An 18711-nucleotide genomic window follows, 5' to 3' on the forward strand; every position below is an offset into this window, starting at 1 on the left:
GGCTAACAAGATTTTGGATTAAACTACAAAAAAAATAAAGGTTATGAAAAATCCAATCAATTTAGGAGTATATTTTTTTAACCATGATAATCCTAAAATAATTGAATTAAAGGAAGATCTTTTCACATTAAATATTATCATGCTCTTATAATCTTTAAATGCTACATGTAATAGAACAATTTTATTGATAACATCTTCAAAAGAAAACAAACAACCATCTATGTCTTCTATATATACAAATTTAGTTTTTTTGATTAAAAATATTTCTAATTTTTTGACAAAGTTTTTTTCTTTAAAATAGGTTGAAGCTCTTCAATCTAATAATGCAAAGACTTTGTAATTTTTAGGTCCTAAATACATATTTATTATAAAACAAGATAAGAGATTTAAGGAGAAAATAGGATCTTTACCTTGAGCAATAAATTGTTAAAAGATTCTACTTTTAACATTGTTAATAAAAAAATCTTTGAAATTATTCTTCGATTCATATCAAAATTGATTCATAAAGGTTTTTTTTTTATTCTAGTCTTCATTATAAGTAAGGTTTTGGAATTCAACAACATATATGGTAGGTGATTATAAATCTTGTCTTGAAGATAATAATTTGGTCTTTTTTACCTTTTCTTAATTAATATCTCTAAATATGGTCATAAATACTTTTAGGAATGAATTTAAATCATTAAAGAATTATGAATCTTTTTCTATCAAGGATGTCAACTAAGAAAGATTACTTTCAAATAAAAGTGCATTTATAAATCCAACTTAAATAAATCCATCAAATTATTTAAAAGAATATAATCTTAAATAAAGCTTGATTTGTTATAGAAATCTTCTAAAAGATTTCTATCCTAAAAGTATTAACAAATTTGTGAAGATCTATAATAATTATAAATCTATTTTTACTTCTATCGAGTATACTATCTATGATTTTTTCTTCTATTTCAAATAACTTAAGAAATCTATAAGTCAAATCAGAAGAAGATAATATATAATCTCTAATATCAAATAAAAATTTTCACAAAGAAGGACAATTTAGTCTTTTTAAGGAAAAAATTAGTGTTTAGAAAACTAAATAGTTTTTTTAAAGGTGGATAATTTATAATCCTCAAAATACAACAATAGAAGTGGAATAATCCACTCATTTTCAAAAAAAGATAAAAATAATGAATTAGTATTATTTTTAAATAATAAAGGATATGAATCTTGAAGAAAAAAATTTTCAATACACTCTTGTGTTACTTTAAAAGTTTAAAAAACCACTCAAAGATGGTAATATATTGAATTAGAATTACTATTATTAAAGACAAGAGTATTAGAATGTCTTGAAGTAAGACTAAAGATTAAAAAGGCATTGATAAGAGTGAAGAAGGCTTCATTCATGCTTCTATATACATAATTTAATGATGAGTTATGTTGCAATATTCTATAGGATCTCTAACATGTATTGAATTTGTTAAACACATGACTTATCTTACAAGGTAAATTAGCTATATGTATTGCACATAGTTAGCTTGTTTCTTAAGCTACTAATACTTGCTTCATATGGCTAATTCATTGACTAATTTTTTAACATATCAATTATTTACAAATACTTGTAAAGTCAAAGTAGCATCAATAAAGCTTCTAAGAAGCTTTTCAAAAAGATATCATGAAATTAATCTATTTTTATCTTCTTCTATTTAATTATATAGGTAATTATTGAAATAAATATATATATATCATGATATCACCTCCCAAGCCTTAGAAGGCCCTCAACCAACTTTACATAATATCAATAATATCATGCTCTTTCTTTCATCATTTAAAAATCTTTAAAAAGAAACTACAAGCATACAAAATAATGAATTGATTGGCCATGTTCGTAAAAATCTAGGATCTAGAGTCTTATCAAATTGGGCTTAAATTACACTCTATAAGTCTTTTAAATTTTTAACTATGATCAAAGGTAGATTCTTTGAGATTGTATTCAAAGACAAAGTAGGCAAGAAAAACATATTATTCCAATTCCATTGCAATTAACAAACAAAAATCTTCTTTATCTCTTAGAAATTGATTTCATTGCAAGAAGCAAGGTCAAATTAGCACTATGACTTTGAACACAAATCCACGAGCTTTTCAAATTTCTATGCATAATATGAATATTAATAGAAGTAATAAACAAAATTATCAAGGTCATGTGGATAGGCATAAAAAGAAATTACATGGATAAATCTATGGCACTATAAATATAAATTTTAGTATATGACACAAGTGCCCTCTCTTCTAAGATCAACATCTTAAATATCGAGATAGAAGGCTCTACTAAATATACAATAGAATATAGTGGTCTTTTTAAACAATATAAAAGATGCCACAACATGTTAGACCATATTTGCAACATTTAATCTTTAAATTAACACATGAAAAGAATGAGTAAGAGACTCCTTTTAAGAAGACAATAAATCTTAATATAAAATAATACATCTAACCTCTCAACATACAAGAAAATCATACCAATGCTTACAATTAAGAAAATATAAGAAACAATCTTTTAGAATGATTTGGCACAAAAAAAATGATAGTACTATCCAATTTAAAAGAACCACCATATTGAGTAATTGAATATCATAGATCATTTATTTGTAAAAACTTCTAAGCATTACTTAACATTTTAAAAGAAGATCCTATACTATCAATAGAGAACCATGATTCTAATCATAATACATGAAACATAAGACAACCAAATGAAAATCCTCACAAGGATACAAGATTGACAAGAATTTCATATTTACACTACTAGGATTCACTACATCAAAGAAGAAACAACTTGAATAACATTAAACACTCAATTATATATGACCAACAATTCCATACTTGCCTCAAATAGTGAAATAATTAATAGGAATATAAGCTACGATCTATTATAATAAAAGTCCAAAATTCTATACATACCACATTATATGACAAAAGCCTAAAGAAAATTAATGCACTAGTATGCATTAATACCATTTATCAAGAAAAAAATAAAGATCAAATGTCCTATTGTTAGGGACATAGTCCTTAGAACCTTCTACAGACAAGTTTCTAGAACCTTCAAGAGACAAGCTTCTAGAACCTTCTAGAAGCAAGTCTCTGGAACCTTCTAGAAGCTTCTTAGTTGGTAGAAGATGTTAGGGACATAGTCCTTAGAACCTTCTAGAGATAAGTTTCTAGAACCTTCTAGAGGCTTCTTAGTTATTAGAAATTGCTTGAGAAGCTTCCTAAATAGGAGTATATATTGGAATTGAGGCTGAAGAGTTCTTCAGTCTCGACAACACATCTCTTGGAGCTCTAGCTTACTTCTCTGGTATTATTCTTGTATTCATCTGATTAATCTAGTTCTTGCCAGTTCTTCTTGAACTTCCTGTTAGATCTCAAGTCTGTATTTCTGTGTCCATGACAGTTTGTCGAGACTTCACTCACCTCAGATATCAGAGCTAGTTTCTTCTTTGTTAGAGTGTGGATTATCCCTCTGCTTGGGAGTGTACTAGCACTTTAGAGGTTGCAGATTACCCTCCTCTAAACTGATACTTCTTTTGTTACAATATTGGAGTCTTATTCTTCTTGGAGAGAGTGGATTATCCCTTTTTTTGAAGCTCTTAAGGCATTTTAGAGGTTGTGGAGTACCCTCCTCTAAACCAATATTGTCTTCTTGTAGAGTCATTTCTGTCCTTCTCTTAGAATGGCTGGGGCCAAGACATTAGTATGACGGAAAGTTCAGAGTCCAAGTTAGATGCTATCATGAATGCCCTCGCTACGTTATCGCAAAGAACTGCAGAGATTGAAAGAGTCATGGCAAGGCTTCATAATGATGGAGCATCTGGGATGGTATAATCTAGGTTGCACCAGCCTCAAACTTCTGCACTTGGAGAAGCAACTTTGCCTCAGGTTCGACAAGCACCACTGGTTCTACAACATAAGGAGTCCCGAGTTAGCCTTCCGGACAAGTTCAATGGTACGCATTCCAAGTTTCGAGGATTCATCAACCAAATCAGGTTGATAACATTTTTACAGCCCGAATGCTATCCAACAGAGGAGTCACGTGTTGGGCATGTTAGAACCTTACTTACAGAACAAGCTCTATCATGATTTGTTCCTTTGTTTGAGAAACGATCGTCCATACTAAACAACTTTGAAACCTTTTAGGAGGCGTTTGCGAAAGCATTTGGTGAACATGACAAGGTTCGATGGGCTACAACAAAGATCCGGTCACTACGACAAGGGATGCGTTCTACATCAATCTATGCATCGGACTTCAGGCAATTAGCATGCGACATCAATTGGGACGAAGAAGCGTTGATGAATCAATTCTATTGGGATTTAAGGGACGATGTGAAGGATTTGTTATTAACTCTTCATGATCCGCAAATGCTCAACGAAGCTATTAGCCAAGCTGTGAAGTGCCATAACCGCCTATTCCAACGTCGCCAAGACCAACGTTCAAGACAACATACGGTTCGCCATACCCCAACTATGTCGACAAGCAGCATGAATTCACATTCAGAGGTAGAAGACATGCAAATTGATGCGGTACGTGTCAAATCTCTTACTCTAGAAGAAAAAAAGCGGCGTATGGAAGAAGGTCTATGCTTGTATTACGGTAAAGAAGGCCACAAAGTTGGAAACTGCCCCAAGAAGCAAAATCGACATATTATCAAGACTAGGGGTGCGTTTCTTCAGGAAAATGAGGATGCCCAGCCACAATAGGAACCGTGCAGCTGGACAGTGAAATATTGCAACAACAATCAGGTTCCTTTCTTTCCGCTCAACCTGCCCTTTGTTTTACAATCCCTTTGTTTATTGGCCCTCAGAAACTGAGAACCTTAGCATTATTAGATTCAGGAACATCTGTTTGTTTCTTAGACGAAGAAGTTGCAAAGCGTCATAAGATCCCTTTAGTACAAAAATCCCAACATGTTCATGTTGAGGTCATAGATGGATGACCTTTATTGTCTGATAGTGTCACCCATGAATCAAAACCTATAGAAGTGACGTTTAAGGACCATAGTAGTCATATTATTTTTAATATTATTAGAACCCCATCAAATCCTGTTATTCTTGGTCTTTCCTGGTTGGAAAAGTATAATCCATCCATTAATTGGAAGTTGCGGAAGATAACCTTTCCCACAAAACCACCCAAGAGCAAGCCTAGTAGAAAATCCCAAATAGAGAAATCCTTATTTATTGGAGTAAGAGCGTTTATAAGATTGTCCAAAGAAGGCACACCGTTTGTCATTTATACAACTCCAACTACCGGGGAGAAGATCTCGACAGCAAGTATACCGGAGCAATATAAGGATTTTAAAGACGTGTTTCAAAAGAAGAATGCCGACATGCTACCGGAACACAGACCATATGATTGCGCCATAGACTTGCAGGAAGGAACACAACCGCCTTTTGGCCCAATCTACAATCTATTACAGATGGAGTTGGCGGAGTTGCGGAACTACATCGACGAGAATCTAGCCAAGAACTTCATTCGTCATTCGAAATCGTTGGCTACAGCACCCATCTTATTTGTGAAGAAGAAAGATGGCTCATTGCAGATGTGCGTAGACTATCGAGGCCTCAACAAGGTAACAAAGAAGAATCGTTATCCGTTACCCTTGATTTCTGGTCTCTTAGAACAACTTGGACGTGCAAAGATCTTTACAAAAATTGATCTAAGGGGAGCTTACAACCTCGTACGAATCAAGAAAGGAGATAAGTGGAAGACAGCGTTCCGTACAAGGTATGGCCATTTTGAGTATAATGTCATGCCCTTTGGTCTTACCAATGCTCCAGCGGTCTTTCAACATATGATGAATGACATTTTTCGAGAGTACCTTGATGATTTTGCTGTCATCTATTTAGATGATATTTTGATATTCTCCAAAAATGAGGAAGAGCATGAAAAACACGTTCGTTTGGTATTAGAGAAACTACGCGAGCGAGGACTATATGCCAAGTTGGAGAAGTGTTTATTTCACTAAATAGAGATGGAGTTTCTGAGTTTCGTTGCGACTACAGAAGGCTTGAAGATGGACCCCAAGAAGGTGGAAGTAATCGTGTCCTAGGAGGTTCCAAAGACGATTAGAGACGTACAATGCTTTCTTGGTTTTGCCAACTTCTATCGAATCTTCATCAAAAATTACTCTCAAGTTGCTGCTCCTCTTACTCGGTTGACATGCAAGGATAAGCTGGAATGGAAACCTCTAGCAGAGAAGGCGTTTCAAAACCTGAAGACCGCATTTACTACGGCTCCAATCTTGGTACATCCAGACTTTACAAAGGCCTTCTATTTAGAAACTGATGCTTCGGATTTTGCTTTGGGAGCTGTACTTTCACAAATGGGAGAAGACAAGAAGCTCCATCTGGTTGCATTTTATTTTCGAAAGTTCTCTACTTCTGAAATCAATTATGAGATCCACGATAAAGAACTTCTTGCTATAGTGGATTCTTTCCAAGAATGGCGTCACTTTCTTGAAGGAGCTGCACATCCAGTGACCGTATACACAGAACACAAGAATTTCAAGTATTTCATGTGGGCTCGAGTTCTAAATCGACATCAAGCTCGATGGAGTATGTTGCTATCTAGGTTCGATTTTATTATCACTTATCGACATGGAAAGCAGCAAGGACTATCTAATACCTTATCGAGGAGACCGTATCTTATACCAAAGGCTGGAGAAGCAACGTTTGATCAACAATGTACGACATTATTGAAGCTAGAGTAATTTCAGCTTTGCGCTACTATTTTGCCAATTGATGCTGACTTCCTGAATCAGGTACGTGCAGTAACCATTGAAGATTCAGTAGCCATTGATATTAAGCAGCGTGCCAATGACGACAAGTTCAAGGTGGAGGGAGATCTTTTATACTTTGAGGAGCGGTTATATATCCCAAAAGGATCAACACGACTCCGAGTTCTTCAATCTCGCCACGATTTTCAAACTGCGGGACATTTTGGATTCAACAAGACCTTGGAGCTTATTTCTTGAGATTTTTGTTGGCCCCAAATGTGGAAGGATGTGAAAGATTTTGTCCTCTCCTGCGACATCTGTTCAAGATCCAAGAATCCTCGGCATTGGCCTTATGGACTCGTACAGCCATTGCCGATTCTACATCAATCATGGTCTTCAATTTCCATGGACTTCATCACGGACCTGCCATCATCAAACTCATTTGACAGCATCTTTGTCGTGGTAGGTCGGCTTACAAAAATGGCACATTTTGTCCCTTGCAAGAAGACATTGTCCAGTGAAGTCACAGCAAGGCTCTTTCTCGATAATGTGTATCGATATCATGGACTAGTAGATGATATCATATCAGATCGAGGAATCCAATTCGTATCAAAGTTTTGGAGATCTCTCTTTGAGATACTAAAGGTGGATATCAAGCTTTCTTTGGCTTTTCATCCTCAAATTGACGGTCAAATGGAACGGGTGAACCAAGTCTTGGAACAATACTTACGATACAGCATCAACTATCAACAAAACGATTGAACCACATATCTGCCGCTAGCCAAGTTTGCATATAACAACACCCTCCATGCGTCGACTCAATACACACCATTCTTTTCCAACTATGGGTATCATCCAAAGCTTGATTTATTGAGTCCATCAAGAAATAACAATCCAGCAGCTGAAGGATTTGCGAAACAACTATCAAAGCTTCAAAATACGTTGAAGCTTCAATTACAATCCGCTCAAGAATCCTACAAGGCATCTGCAGATAGATTTCGGAATCAAGCACCTACTTTCAAAATTAGCGATAAAGCATGGCTTCTTCGACGGAATATCAAGACCAAGCGACCATGTGATAAGTTGGACTATCAAAGATTGGGACCATTTATCATCCAAAAGTAATTCAATCCAGTGGCTTACTGTCTGGAATTACCGACTTCTATGAAGGTACATCCAGTCTTTCATGTTTCTTTGTTGGAGCCTTATCAAGAGTCATCTTTTCCTGGAAGAGTGCAATGTCCACCACCTAGTATTGAGATCGAGAACCACGAGGAATACGAGGTTGAAAAGGTGCTGGATTCTCGACGAAGGTGGGGCAAGTTGGAGTATCTTGTTCATTAGTGCGGCTACGACATTAATGAGCGAACGTGGGAGCCAGCTAAAAATCTCACCAATGCGTCGCAAAAGATACAGGAGTTTCATCAACAACATCGTCATAAACCTAAGCCGGTTCGACAATAGCTTCTTTCTGAAGCTTGCTCACCCAAGAATATAAGAAAGGAGGAGAGCACCACCAAAATTCATAGTTGATGTAGTTATTTTCTCCAAGATAAAATAGAATTTTTTCAGTAGCCATAGTTTGGTCTTCTGATATGGATAGCCAAGAGATAGATACTATGCCAATCAGATTATCTCAACCAACTAGCTCACGAAGGTGACCCCGACATGAAGAACCACCTGCACCACGATGACGACGGAGGATATCAAGTAACCAATCACTGGTGATTGTATTTGAGTCCGAGCCTGCTTACGATGGTCAACCAGTAGGCATATTTGCAGGACAATTTCACAAAGAAGACACGAAAGTTCATGCTTGGTCAGAAGTTGAAGGAGTGGGCGACTACCGTTGGCTTCAAGGGCCGATGAACCACTTATCTCGTGAACAACAGTTGGAGTTTATAGTAGACGTTATGCGACAGATCTTCATTTTCTTGCCTTGGTACTGATTGACAACAACATTACTTCTCAAAGACCTTGAAGGTAAAGGAGGGGGTGATGTTAGGGACATAGTCTTTAGGACCTTCTAGAGACAAGTTTCTAGAACCTTCTAGAGACAAGCTTCTAGAACCTTCTAGAAGAAAGTCTCTGGAACCTTCTAGAAGCTTCTTAGTTAGTAGAAGATGTTAGGGACATAGTCCTTAGAACCTTCTAGAGATAAGTTTCGAGAACCTTCTAGAAGCAAGTCTCTGGAAACTTCTAGAAGTTTCCTAGTTGATAGAAGTTGCTTGAGAAGCTTCCTAAATAGGAATATATATTGGAATCGAGGCTGAAGAGTTCTTCAGTCTCGACAAGACATCTCTTGGAGCTCTAGCTCACCTCTCTGGTGTTGTTCTTGTATTCATCTGATTAATCTAGTTCTTGCCAGTTCTTCTTGAACTTCTTGATAGATATCAAGTCTGTATTCTGTGTCTGTGACACCTATCCTAATAGTAGAAACTACTTAGGCTCAAAAATATAAAAGATTCAATAAAATCTTTTTGACTTAAATTCTATTTGACCACAACGAAGGATTTAAAGATATAGCTTAATTAAATCCTAACATAACCAATAGCACAAACTTAAATACAAAGTATACTAAGACTAGGCCTTAACTTATAATATGAAATAAGATTAAAAGCCAAGCACAAGCATCCAACATCTATGGATGTTTGATCAACTCACAATCGCTTCATTAAACACCTTATTCCTTAGCAAAGGATCAATATCATGCAATTATGTTGAAAGATCAAAGATCTCTTTCTCATTCTTCAATCAAAATTAAATATTCTATTGATATAAGAAGTGAAATACACAATAGATAAATACTATCAATAAATTAATCAAATAAACTTCTTCGAAGTAGCATTCTTTTGGAAGAAGAGAAAGTACTCAAAATATTGAAATAGCTATACTATAAGAACCAATGCAATGGTGTTGTTCAATTACTATGTAAAAATATTGCACATATATATGTATTTAATATATAATTTACAATATAATTTCATAAAAGTCATATTATTATATTTTTATTAGTCACAAAATATGAATAGATTATACTTTGAAGTAATTGTTTAAAAAGGCTAATATTGACGTTGATTTTATATTGATAATAAATTTAATATTTAAAGCTACCTTTATTAGATATTGATGATTCTTGAAATCTTATTCTATTTCTTTTATTTAATATTTAGGACATGTATTATATAAATCTTATAAGAAAAAGAGTTGGATAAATATTTTGGTAGCAAAAAGAATATTTAGGACATCCACATGGACGAATGGAGATGGATGATGAAAATCTCCATTGCTATTGGCCAAATGGCACGCCCAATGGGCTTCAAGGAGGCTGCTCGTGGCCTTATCAGAGATTACGGTTATTCTTTCAAGATAAATTGAACTTTAGAGACTAAAATCAGAGAGTTTAGGTTTTTGGCTATAGTTTTGGTACAAATTTTGGATGATTTAAATTTTTTATGAAAAAGATATAGGCGTTCAAAGTTAAGGTGTGGATTTTGTACCTATTGTCACTCTTTTGGATATAACACGAGCATATGGAATGTAATGAAAGATCGGTGACCAAGTTTGTAAAAAACACTTTTTTGGCTATATTTTTTTATATATTTTTTGATGAATTCTAAGCTAAGCTGAAGGAATTATAGGAAGTTGAAGTGAGTACTTGCAATCTAAGGGCATTAAGTGACCCAATTTATTAGTGGTTATATTTTAAGCCATATTTTGAGTACTTTGATAAGATTTTAGCAAAAAATTTCCAATAATATATTTTATTATGTTAATAGATTTTATACATAAATTTTGTAGTATTTAAAATTTGGATTTTTGAAATATGGAGAAAATAGTGTTTAAGTGCTTGTAAATTAGGATTTAAAGCTCTTGCTAGGATTTCTAAGATATCATATGATTTGTAGTGGATTTACAATTTTTTTTAATTTTTTTTTAAAAATAAAACATAAGAATAAATTCTATATTATCTAGAAATTTGAAAAAAACTAAATGGTTGAATAAAGAGATATGAATTTTTAAAGTTCAAGGAGAAAAAATCCTTTACCGGAGAAAAATAATTTGAAAGGGTTTTGTTACAATTTGGAAATTTTATACAAAGTAAAGGAATTTTTAAGAGCCAAAAATACATATATATATATATATATGTATATATATATATATATATGTATATATATATATATATATATATATATATATACTTATATTTATATGTTAAAGATGGAAATATAGAACTATGGAAAAATTCTCATATAAACACTGATATTTGTAAGAAGATTATAAATTTTCTTTGAGCTTATGGAAAATCAAACTTACGAACAAATAGTTAATTATGACTCGGTATAGAAAAAGTTTTTAGGATATTTTTAGATGCTTTAAAAAGCCTAATATGTAAAGCTTCTTAAATATAAAAAGATTATATCAATAGATTATCTTTTGATATTATTATATTTTTTGGCTTCTATAATAAAAATATATTATTTATTGGAACTTGTCGAATAAGTTAAAGCTAAACTTTCTATAGCTAAATATCCAATGTATTCCTAGATACAAGATCATGCCACAAGACTTTTCCATCATTTTTTTAGACAAAATTTCAAATATAAATTGTAAATAGAATATCTCTATTAAAAAAAAAATAAATTATTTGTCCACATCAATTTAACTACAAAAAATAAAAATATTAAATATTTATAAAAAAAATTATATATAACTACGAGCTAACTTATGGTAAAAAATTACAAAATATCTCATTCAAGAAATCCATTGAATAATGATGGATAATTTTTATGCTATTGAATTTTTTTTTAAATAAGATGGAAAGAAATTCTATCATGAGTAGGAACCAATAGGAGACCAAATCTTAGACCACATTGCTATTCTAACTTATCTTTCAAAATACATATAAAATGAGTGTATTTTATAAAATAAACTCAAAATATTACACTTGAGACAAAAAAAAAATTGTACCTCAATATGATCACAAATAGAATAGATAGATCATACATATTGTCAAATCTTCAAGAAAAAGGGAGCATAACCAAGATTTGACCAATCATCATGATAATATCCAATTATTCCTTTATTTTTCTAAAACTTAAAAAAAGAAGATCCTTGATTCTCCAAACTTTTTTCTTTAACAAATACCAATTACATACTAAAAAAGGTCACCTCTTATTATATTATGCTTAAAAAATAGTCTTACAAATTTGCATATTTTAATAATTTTAATAATTACCAATATAATTAAGTAGAAGTATATAAAAATAAATCAATTTCATAATATCTTTTAGAGAAGCTTCTTAGACGCTTCATAAATATTCTTTTGACTTTATATGTATTTATAGTTGATTCATGGCTTGAAACTTGGTCAACAAGTTAACCATATGTCATATGTAATGGAAGTTTGTGGAACAAACTAACCATGTGGCATGCATATAAATAACTTATCTTGTAAGTTAAGATACATTGTCATATTATGTGTATTCTTCCTTAAAAATGCATTAGGTACTTAATTGTAAAAGATAAGTAGAAATGTAACAACAATCCTACCAAGTCTAATAGAATCTTAAATAAACTTTAAGTAAAATTTAATAATCCTAATCAAACTTTGACCAATCCAATATAAATTCAATAGAAATTATAAAAAAATATAAAGAAGTCCTAAACTAATCTCAAAAAAATATAATTAGAAACCTCAAAGAAATTTTAAAATAAATATTTAAAGAAATAAAAATAATTTTAAAGAAATTTTATAAATATAAAATTTTAGAGAAATAATAAATAATCCTAAATAAATATTGAAAACAAAAACCTTATATAAATACTTATCAAATTCTAGATCAAATCGTAATTAAAATCCTAATTGAATCTTAACCAAATCTTAGATCGATTCCAATTTAAATTCTTATTGAATCTTATTCAAATTTTAGATCGATTCCAATTTAAATCCTTATTGAATCTTACTCAAATCTTAGATCAAAGCCTAATAATATCTTAATAAATCCTAAATATTTTATAAATTCTAAACCAAATCGTAATAAAATTCTAATCAATTACTAAACTTTAAATAAATTCTTAACAAATCCTATAGTAGATTGAAAGTTCAACAATTAATAATCACATTATTGATATTAAGTCAAATTTTATATACTTATTAATTTTCTAGTTAAAAATAAGCATAAAAAAGTTGAAAAAAATTGAAATTATTAATTAAAAGAAATGTAAGATAATCCAATTGAGTGTTGAGTAGTCTTCTATTTCAATCTAAATATTGAACTTCTAACACTAATATTTCTCTCTTGAACCATAAAATTTCTCTAAAATTTCACTCAAAAATTAGAAATCAAGTCTAGTATCTATTCAAAAAAGTTTCACTTCAATTCAATTGACAAATTACCGATGATCTTAAAAATATTCATTGACCCTCAAACTCCAATTTTTGAGACCTCATTCTAAAAAACTCTCATATACTTTCAATCTAGTTGTTTGATTGACCTCAAAATTTTCATATACATTTATAACTAATACACCAATATAATTTTCAAATTTTATTTTTATATATACTACAAAACTTAAGAAATCTTCAAATTTATAAATATATTTTTATTTTTCATATCTACATCCTATTAAAAATATTATTAATTTCAAAAATCCCTCAAAATTTTAATATTGATTCAAATGACATGAAACTAATGTTTTAAAATCTCTCTTCTAGTTTGCCCTTAAATTCTACTTTTTCATCTACAAAAGAACCTTGGAGTCATTGTATGGATGTGGTTTTATGCCTTAGAGTTTGATTTCAAACTTGGTTTAAGAATTAGTCCTCTTTGGATATTAATTTTTGATAATTTAAAAAAAAATTACTTTAATTTATTACGAACTCTCTTTTAAATATGCTTGTATCAAATTCTTATCTTCTTTACATTGATTTGGCTCATTTATGCTTCTAAAAAATAAATAGAAGTCTCTTCTATAAAAAGTAATATTAAGACTAAATCTTTTACTACCTTTCTATTATTTATTTTTATTTCTTTATTAAATTTTTTATTAGGCTCTTCTATAATAATATCTATATTTTTATTTTTCACTATATAGTCATGTTATCACATGTAAATAGTTTCTATTGTAATTAAAAAAAAATATTTTTCAATACATCATCTTCTTTGGCATCCATATTTTTTTGTGATTACATTGCTTCTTTGAACAATGTTGAGTAGTATACTTAGGTTCTCCACAATATAAGCATAAATCTTTTTAATGACGTTAATTTTTTTTAATCAATAAGAAGTTTAAAATGTATTATGTCAATTTGTATAGGTTCTAGCTTTAATGAATAAGCTTTTGAAAACTTTAAAGTTTTTACCATAACTTAACTTATATATTCCTAATCATAATTTCATTTACAAAGTCTTTCAAAAAGTTGATTATTGCATACATTGGCTTCAAGAATTAAATACTCAAGTAAATTTTCTTTCAACATTGTTAATTATTAATCCTTCATATTATCTTTTAATTTATATCAAAATTGATTGATCAAAGCTTTATCATTTCAATTCATGTTACAAGTAAGGTTTTGAAAAATTATAGAATACATAGTAGCTAAATATGATCTTTATTATAAAAATAAGAATTTTGTATTATCTACTTTATTTCAATGATTTTTTCTATACATATTCATAAATATTTTCAATAATAAAATCAGATCAAAAAAGAATCTTGAATCATTTTCTATCAAAGGTGCAAATAAATAAAAAATATTCCTAAATAGAAGTACAATTATAAATCGAACTTAAGTAAATCTATTAATATATTAAAAAAGATAAAACATTAAATAAAGATTTACTTTTTTTAGAATTCTTTAAAATTTTGATCTTGCTCTATCAAATTTCTCCGACATACTTATCATTGTATCTTCTACATTTATAGTAGGAAGTCTTTTTGAGTTCAATTTTGAACTTGATTTACTTGCTTCTTTCAAATGCACAATTTCTTGGTATTGACTTTAAAACTCATTGTTAACTTCTTCTATAAATTTAAGAATAATATTTCTATAGTTGATATTAAAAATACATGAGATTTTTATTCTAAGAGTATCAAAAAATTTGTAAAGATGTATAATAGTTGCAAATCTATTTTTACTTTTGTTAAGAATGGCATCCATAATTTTTTCTTTGATAGATAACTCAAAAAAATCCACAAATCAAATTAGAAGAAGATAATCTACAACCTCTAATATCAAATAAAATTTTCACAAAGAGGAGTAGATCACCCTCTAATACTTGCCTCTATATGTAATATCTAATTATAAGTTGCATAGAGACATTCTATAGGACCTCTAATACGTATCCAATTTATAAGTTTCTTATGTATGTGCCACATAGTTTGTTTGTATCATAAGCTACCAACATTTGCAATACATGGCTAATTTGTTAGCTAAATTTCTAATCTATCAATTAATTCTAAAATGTCTAAAGTCAAATTTGCATCTATGAAGCATCTAAGAAGATTTTCCACAAGATATTATCAAATCTATTTACATTTATCTTCTATCTTATACTTTTTATTTAAGTAAAAATAAATATTCATGAAAATTTGATATTATTAATGATAAAAATTTAAATAATATAACTAAATAAGTAAGATATTTTTTGAAGTAAGATATATATATATATATATATATTCAATAAGAAAATAGAATGGCTATTGCTAAAAGACAAAAAAACTATAGATTCTTGAAATGAAGCTTGAAGCAAAAAAAGAATTGACAAGAGTGAAGAAGGCCTCATTCTTGCTTCTATATATATTATCTAATTAAGAGCTACATGGCAATATTCTAAAGGAATTCTAACACGTTTCTAACTCAAAGAATATATATCTTACTTGCTATATAAGCTTCTTATATGTACACTTCATGTTCAACTTGTATTATAAGTAGCCAATATGTTAGCTAAGTTTTTAACCTATCAATCATGTATAGACATGTATGAAAGGAAGGCCACAATTATAAATCATTTAAGAAGCTTTATATTAGATATTATCAAATTTATCTATTTTATTATTTTTTATATATTTTTATTTATTCATATAATTTAAATAATTATTATTATAAATATAAATATTTATAATAAATACTAAATTTGAAGTAAATTTGGTAGAATCCATTGACTAAGATGTCTCATGGTATTTTGGACTTGGATGCTTTAAACCATATTTTAAGTATTAAAATAATTTTCTTGACTCTTAAACAATTTTATAGTCATAAAATTATATTTGCAAAAAGACATAGCCATCTAGTAACTAGAGAAAAAAATACATTAATACAAATGAATTCTGGTGAATTAAAAACTATCAAATATGTTTTGTTTTTACTTAGTATTATATAGTTGATATTTGGAGATTACATAGCTGAGAAAGATCTTAGTTTATAATTTTTTTCTAAAAGATGTTACATTATAAAATACAAAGATGGCTCATTGGTAGTTTATGCAATACATAATAAAAGTAATAGGTTATACAAACTAGATGTTAGAGTAGTTATGAATAGTTGCATCTTAGAAGTCTATAAATGTATTACAAAATTTCTTCTATATATTGGAGAAAAAAGCAATAAGTTTCTAATTTGGCATGTTAAATTAGATCTTTTCAATAATTAAAGTTTATATTGTATGATTTCAAAGAATACAATGCTTGGCATGACTACTATGTAAATACTTTCAAGTCCTTGCAATATATGTTTAAAAGGCAAATAGAATCAAAATAAAAATTTGAAAGAACCATATATAGATCTACAAATATTTTAGAATTGATCCATTTTGACGTCTTTGGATTGTTCTAAATGAAATCTTTGAGAGAAATTGAGTACTTTGTTATCTCTATAGATGTTTTTTTGGAAAAAAATGGACCTAATTTATAAGCTAAAATAATAAAATATTAAATAACTTTAAGATATTTAAAGCCAATCTAGAGAATACGACTAATTGTTTTGAATAAAAAAATCCTACTTTAGTTAGAAATTTAAAAAATAATATATTAGAAATTACTTAGGAATCCAAAGACAAGACTTTGAAAAAAATTGTTAGTATCCAAAAAATTGATTATCCTTTTTAAATAACCAAGCACCTTAAATTGATTAAAAAAATCAAAAAGCATGGATCAAATTATTTTAACTCGTTTAATTTATAATAAATTTTAATAATTAGAAAAAAATCTTAAAATAAAAATAAAATATATAATTTAAAATTATCACAAAGATGTGCATAAAAATCTTTTATTCTTAACTACAAAGAAGCACAATATGAATCCCATTAATGGATCTCAATTGGTGGACCTATTAAAAATATAATTAAAATTATTAAGTTACTAAAAAGTGATTATAATAGAACTTTTTTGATTGTATAAGTATTTATTAGAATTAAAAAAGTTTTATAAGTTATAAGAATCTTATTAGAAAAAAATCTTTAAATTAGAATCTTAATAAGTCTTAGAAATCATTAACATAGTTGATTTAGTATTTTTTTTTAGTTTCAAAAATTAATATTTATTTATTAAGACCAAAATCTACATTGGCCTTTTATCTATATATAATACTTATTCAAAACCTATGAATGTTAGATAGTAGGTAGAAAAAGCATAAAAAATAATCTTATATCTTTTTAGTTATATATTCAAAAAACTAAATTTTTAATTGATTTAAATTGATTTTACTACTATAAAAATAAATTCAATAAAAAATATTATTAAATATTTATAAGTATTATAAAAAAATTATAGATATTTTTAAATTTTATTTATACTTAATTTATAATTACAAAAAAATATATATTAAACATATTTTTAAGACTTTGACAAAAATTATTTTTACCATATTAAATGGTTATTATAAAAAAATTGAAGAAGATATAATGGTCGTATATAATTTTTAGAGTCATTGGATATTTTTGAATATCCTAGTATATTAAAAATTACAAAAAAAGAGATTTTACTAATAGAATATAGGATATCCAATAGCTAGTATAGTAAATGTAGAAAAGAAAGTAAATATAATTCATATGGATTCTAGAAGCTTAAATGTAGTTACTAAGATAAGACTAAAGCCTCATGGTCTTTTTAGGAAACTCATGTGTAGTATTTGTGAGCCTTAGAGAAGCTCAAATTTTCTTATAATTTATATTTTTTCATTAAATTATCATAATTTATTAATAATAAATTAAATTTCAATTTTTTAATTTATTAGAAAGATAAAAAATTATTTATTTAAAAAAATATAATTTTGATATTTTACTTATATTTTTGAAAAGATAAAAATTTAGTAATTACATTGTGACTAGTTTTTAGAGTGTAATTATTTGATTACATTTCTATTATATGTTTTGAGTTCGTTTTTATTTATTTATTAGTTGATTATATTTACCACTTAATAGCATTAAGTAGAAGATATTATTAAATAAAGATATTTTATAATTTAGATTGAAATATTTTTTTTTATTAAGTAAAAAATTAGTCAATGGAGCTCTTTAGTTTTATAGCAAATATTCCAAAATTGTTTTAGAATTTTATTTGCTTGTACTTGTTTTCAATTTGATTGAATGTCAAATCCATGAATCTTGATGAAAGAAAATCCTTAATATACTCATGTATCATTGAAAAGAACTAGAAAGACACTCAAAGATGATATAATATTGAACTAGAATGGCTATTGCCTTAAACAAGAAGAGTAGAAAGTCTTAAAACAAGATTAAGAACTAGAAAGGCATTGATAAGAGTAAAGAGGGCTTCACTCTTATCTCCATATATATTCTCTAATTAGAAGCTATGTCGCTATATTCTATAAGACCTCAAACATGTATTGACTTTCCTAGCCACTTGTCTTAACTTACATGGCAAGTTACCTATGCATGTGCTACATAATTAACTTGTTCTACAAGCTACCAATATGTGGTTAATTTGTTGACCAAGTTTCTAACCTATA

The sequence above is a fragment of the Physcomitrium patens genome, chromosome 2, assembly GCF_059467195.1.
Source record: "Physcomitrium patens ecotype Gransden chromosome 2, ASM5946719v1, whole genome shotgun sequence".
Lineage (NCBI taxonomy): Eukaryota > Viridiplantae > Streptophyta > Bryopsida > Funariales > Funariaceae > Physcomitrium > Physcomitrium patens.